Source organism: Parasteatoda tepidariorum, chromosome 2 (genome assembly GCF_043381705.1).
Source record: "Parasteatoda tepidariorum isolate YZ-2023 chromosome 2, CAS_Ptep_4.0, whole genome shotgun sequence".
Taxonomy (NCBI): Eukaryota; Metazoa; Arthropoda; class Arachnida; order Araneae; family Theridiidae; genus Parasteatoda; species Parasteatoda tepidariorum.
The window spans coordinates 26268821-26275586 of NC_092205.1; positions in this window are offsets into that span (position 1 = coordinate 26268821).

Sequence of the window (6766 nt, forward strand, 5' to 3'; positions counted from 1 at the left end):
TTTTCAAAGAAAGCTCAAAAAGATAATCCCCAAATTTCATCTTGCACTATTAAACAAGATTTATTAAATATGAGACCGGCATTGTGGGGGATCACCTCTCATAAAAATCTGTTTTCTTTCTCTGTAACATCAAAGTTTGGTTTCCGGATGATTACTGTAAGGTATTATCATTTGTTATTAAATTTTGTCTTTTGATACAAAACACTATTTGTGAAAAACCCCTGATTATTTTGAGCTTTCTTATGAAAAGCTTAAAACAACTTAAAAAATTGCTTACAACTCTTTAAATTTTTAAGGTCTTTATTCAATTTTTTCTTATTCGTTGCCAAATACGATTCACTGCAAAATTACGAAAAAACTTAAAAAATTTTTTTAAGTCTTCTTTTAAGTGAATGTACAGTATAAAAAAAACTAGTTTAAATACTCGTAACTTGCACAGTTTTTAAGGAATTTTTTTTAAAACTTAAAATTTGTGATTTTGTAATTAATGTTAAATTGCTCCAAAAATTCTGTTTAATTCCATTGAATATTTACTAAGTTTAGAAATCTGTTAAAAAATTAGTACAACTCTTTCTCTCAGAGGAGTAGTTTCAATATGACATTCATTATTTTTAATTATTCAAAGTGAAAAATAATGTATAAAAAATAATTTTTAATTTATTGTATTTCTAGGGAGTACAGGTACAACCCTTTTAACCTCCCCACCCTTGTGGGTACCCATAAAGAGCGCAATCCTTATTTTATTACAAGGAAATTTTGCAATAAATTTAGTATTTTTGATCTTAGATGCCTAACTTTTTGTTACACAAATGCATAATATCTTATTATGCCAAGATTCATAACAAAACATTGAAACTTTTACATAGACCCATATTAAAACACTGTGTTTTAATTACTCATCTCAAGCGCTACAATTTTTTTTTAACTACTGAGAAGCTCCACTCGCCAACCCTAGAAATAAATATGAAGTAATTTTACTTGTTGTAATGTTTGATAACAATTCAAATAGGGATCCCTATGTATTAATTTTTTTTTTCACTTTTAAAATATTCACAATGTTTAAGAATTATATCTGGCAAACATGTTATCTCTCCCTGTCTTGCTACTTTTGGCTGGCAATCTACTCAAGCACGAGCTGATGAAATCTCGTGAAGGAACAATAAATTGTCTACTACAATTTGTAAATAATCAATATTTAAAGCGAAAAATAAAAATGACGAAAAATTTCCCAAATAGCTTAATTATATATATATACATATATTTAAAGCTAAGTAGATTTCCCCCAAAATGTAAAATTTTGAAGTATTTAAACTACAAAATTTCAATTCAAAAGTCTGCTAAAATGATTAAGGTTTGAAAAACATAAGAGCGTGCAGATTTATAAGCAGCAACGGTACTTGCTATATCGAAAATTAAGAGTAGGTTAGAAACATCCTAACTAAATATATTAAGACTTTGTTAATAAAAAAATAAATGGAATTAACAATTTATGCAACTAATACAAGGATTTATTCATTATTATTTCGATAAATATACAAAGTTCAATTTAGTTTATATTTTCCTTGGAACAATTTTAAAATCCTTCATTAGATGTGAAAGTATTTCTGATACAAGGGATGGATTCTTCTCAACATATTCAGACCATTCACAAGATTTAAAAATTTCGTTGAAATGTTTTACTACGAAATCAACTGCATTGTCTCTGAGAAGCTTGAGATTCAAAAGATCAGATAAATACAGGATTTGGCATGCATTTTCCAAAGACAGAGCTGATAGAGCAAACTTAGAACATGTATCCATTAAAGAAAGAACTTGATACTTATCGGCGATTATCAGCAATTCTAAAGCGCTTTCGTCATCAATAATATCCACTGATCCTGTATACAAGAATTCCAGGAAAGATTTCAATGTTTTGGGATCAACGTCTGAGATTTCCACGACATTAGATTCATTTTCGAGCATGTCCTGGTGGTGGAACATGGCGCGAAACACTGGTGATCGAGCTGAGAGAAGAAATTTATGCGCAGGTAAACTCATGTTCTCAGCTCTTAACTCCACGTCAGAATGTTCCAGGTCTGCAAACATTTTTACGAGATCGTCTCTCATAGTTAGAACATTACTCAACATCATTGAGTTAGGATCGTTTATGCTGACGATATCAGATAATACACTACCATTGGGTGCGGAAAACTCGCAAAACAAAGTAAAAGTAACACCATTCACGTGATTATTTTTATCATTTATAATCGTTATTCTGGTGATAAAAGAAGGAAGCACCCATACGTCACTTTTGTCATTAGAAGGGAACAAATGTTGGACATTTTGCCATAAAATCTTTTCTCCTTTATGGTTTAGAAATGATATTTTTCCGTTTAGAAGTCTAGATGAGGAAGACTCATCTTTTAATTTGCGTACTCTTAATTCTATAAAGTCTTTTGGACCATCAGCCGCAGATATTTCGTACATTGATGTTTCTGACAAAGAAAATATTCGATCCACCAAAAAAGACTTGCTTTCGGGTAAGGTTATTTGCCAAATAAAACTGGCTCTTTCTACCTCTATTTTAGTTCGAGCTACACTGTTTGGTCGTTCTTGCATGGTGTACATCTGGCACTGGATGGTTAAGATGTCCTTGTTCCAGGTCAAACTGTCTTCAGTTATCTTCCCACATCGAAAAGCGTACCATCTAAAGCTCTTTCTTTCAAATACTTTCATGAAAGAACTACTACCTTTAGTGCATATTATATTGCCGCTTTCACCAATAAATTGAAATATGAAAGCAATTGATACTTCCTCTTCACCAGCATCGAAATCATATCTGTGCAAACAACAATAAAAAATTTGTTCATCTGGTTCTTTTGTTTTACATGGAGGTATAAGTCTCATGTACCATTTGCTTCCGCCAAAATTTATAGGAGTAAAAACTGGACTTTTGAGACATTTATTCCTGCTTTCAAAATAGCAAGAAGAATAATTTTCAATTTCCCATCGGAAAGAATAACTAATTTTTTCAGCCATCACTAACTACTTTTTAAAGAAACACCTTGAAGAGCTACAATTATTAGTCCACACAATGTTCAACAAATTCTTTGGCAAGTGAGTCCAAGAAATGTGGGGCGTAAGAAATGGAAAATGTATGGTGAGGAAAACAGACCAATGAGAGCGAACTATTCGGTTCTGACCACCCTCTTTGTCAAATATGAGATTTTAGGGAACAATAGGAAAAATAGATAAGAAGAGATATGTTTCTGGGAGCAAAGGGGGGTCTTTTTAACAATCAAGTTTAACAGGTGGGTGGAACGTTAAGGAAGGTGACATGAATGATGTTGTAGATTAAAATATGGATATCGTAAGATATTTTTTAGGAAGAGAGACAATTAAAAAAAGAAAAAGGAAGAATGAAAAGTAACAGCAACAATGCAGATTTGGTGAGTCTCAAACAGAACTAATAAGAATAAACGCCTGCAGGTACATATCCCTTTCGAGGGGCGTAAAACACTTAATTCCAAAGTATGGGTTTAAAACTGATTGGTGCAGTTTTAATAAACACCAAATATATCCATGTAATATTTTATAGCTATGTAAGTATATTTGGTACTAATTACATAACCCTTCAATTTTGAGCTTATACATATTTGTCAGTGGCAGTCAACTAAAGCCGAATTTTTAAAAAAATATATATATTAGAACTTCATAAGGATTTTGGAGCATGTCAATATCTCTAGCTGACCTTTAATTTACTGTTAAAATATTTATAAGTAGTGGTGAAAAAAGTTCTTTTAAAACTTCACTAAAATATTAAAACACAATCTTAGCTACCACTGGAGAAAATATTTTCTGAAACTACGGAAAACTCGTTGTAGAAATCTCATTAAAACCGATTCGCCAATTCCATAATACTTACAGTACATATCACCGACAGGGTTAAATATGAACTAAGCATCATCTGTGAGTGGCGATATTTTAATATTTTCTTAAACGAATTTCCTATTAATCTTTCCTCCACGAGTTTGACTTTTTAGCACATAGCTTATTTTATATTATTTCAATTAATACACATAATCAATATTAATTGAGCATTAGTGTCAATAATAATAAGCAGATTTTTTACGGTTACCCAAATTTCTGCTTTTTAGTGCAGAAGTTACTTTTTTTATTTCAATTAATACATATTACCAACATTTATTAAGCTTCATTGTCGTCAGTGATAATAAGATGACTTCATACGGTTCTATACAAATAAATTCCTTTATTCCATTTCTTTTTCTTTCTAGTACATAGCTTTCTTATTTCCTTTATTTCAATATACATACATTACCTTAATTAATTAAGCATCATTGGCGTAATTAAGCCTCAGTGGCGTCGAGTTTTTATGTTTCTCCTAAACGTACCATTTTCCCATTAATTTTCGCTTTTGAATACATAAATATTTTCTTTTTCTGTTTCATTACCATTGATTTTAAATAAGTATATTTTTAGAAACACGTTTAAAAGAATTTATATAAGTAAAATAAAATCGCGTAGCATCATGACAAAGTATAAATTTGATGACGTAAACCACGCGTGCTACCACGTAATGTTCATTGAATTCATCTGACACAGCGAATACGAATATAAAATTATTAAATATTTAAATACGCGCAATAAACTATTTTTTATTCAAACAAAGCTATAAGCTAGCAATTAACACTAATGTTTTCTTAAAAATATGTAAAAATTGAATCGCTAATTTTAAAACAATGGCTAACGCTCAACCAATCAGAAAATTCCATTACGCTTTACGCTCATCCTGCAAGAACAATTTGTTGCAGAACAGAATGTTCTAATGTTGACAGTGACCTTCCTCGTGCTTGAAACTATCTGTATGGCAAATTCATCGCTTTCTGTCGAATGGTTTAGGAGTCTATAAAGGACATACATACACACACACATTCATTTTCATATATATTTATAGATTAGTGTTTGTTTTTATTCAATTTGCCGAGAAAAAATAGATACGAAACAAGGCTTCACTTCACTTGTCTGTTTGATATATGAATCAAGCGCCTTCTGTTAATGCAGAATCACATAGTTTTATCCAAAGGATAGATCAAATGTTCAAATTAGTTGCGCAGTATTATTATTATTTTCAGATAAGAACTAAGTTCCATAAATATGTAGGTTTATAATTAATATTTTGCACGCTTTATTCATTCTTCGTTCTTTTTCTTCATAAATCTAAAAATGATGAGGCCGAGAGACTAAGGAAACGATCGTTTAAGTAACAGGTAGCCACCATAACAGGTAACCATAAAGTTGAAATACTGGAAATACTATCTCAACTCTATGGTTCGTACTCAAAAGTCACTGAAAAATTCTAAGTCTTATAAAGGAATAGAATAAAAAGGCCTAATTGAAGCAAGACCAACTTCATTGGTAAATCTACAGATAGGTTTACTCACACGCTCCACAGAGAACAACTTAAAATTATATATGTTTAACAAATGTAAAATAAAGAAGTATATGATTTTAAGTTTATTTTTTGCTGAAATTATTTTCAGACGAGTATGGAGCGTCCATAAATTATAGCACAATACTTCTTTGCGTTTTACTCATTTTCTTCGTAAGACAAAATTATCTTGTTAAAAAAACATGCATATATATTTGTGAACATTTGAGGACATATATTAAGATTTTGGAGGACATTTTTCTGGGCTGAAAGTGTTTGAAAGCATTTGAGAACAACCATTAAAATTCGAGGACTGTGCTCGTCTGGTCAACCTTAATCATGGGTCACGATGAAATCAAACCAGCTACCTTCACATTTCACAGCGTTTGACTAAAGGACAATAACTTTACAGCTACATAGGCTTTCAATCTTCGTAGTCAGAAGAAAAAAAAACAGGAATTGAATCTGTTATCTTTACACTTTAGAACGTTATGTGGAAAAATAATACTCTGCAGTTACCGATGCATCCATTACAAGTGATTCGCTTGAAAGCTCGCCAACGAATTTTTTTTTTTTAAAAAAAAGGGCAAATCCATTTGGTTAGTTTAACGTTAGACTAGAGATGCCCTTTATTGGCGTGAATGGACTTTTCAGACTCATGTAAAGTGTCTTTTTCAAAAGACGGTTGAAGCCTTTTGGTCATAGGAATGAATATTGTTCAATATTTCGAGGAGTACCAGAAAAAAACTTGCTGCTTCTTAAGTCAGATATTTTATTGTTATTGTCCCTTGCATTAACTTTACAGTCTGAACCTACAACATTCTTCATTGCAGTAGCATTCTCAACCTCAAGACGTCTCACAGTGAACTGATCGTAAAGACACGGTTCCCAGTGGAACACCGAAGTCAAGCATCACTGGCTGCGGTCATAGTACGATCACTTTGATCAGGCTGTGTAGAAACCGAGGGTGCACGGTATAGGTTCTCGGTAAACTGTTCTACCGTGAAGAACTCGACTTTACGCGCAGGGCGTCGGGCTAACGAAGCAGCGGAACCATCCCTTCTGCAGAGGATCAAAATTTCGATGGCGGGTCTTCCAATCATCCTCAGGGATGTTTCCCAGACCGCCGCCAATATCTCATTATGCAGCTCCAGTGCGACGTAAATAAAGTACCTTACTTAACCTCTTAAAAAAATTAATGAAAAAATATGTTTTATACAAATCCAAACCCGCGTAATAAACCGAGTAACCGCTTTTACTCTTGACCCATTTTGCATTAAAGAAACAGGGTAGAGAATACCGGGCAATTCTATTTCTTGCGATTAATATTATATATAT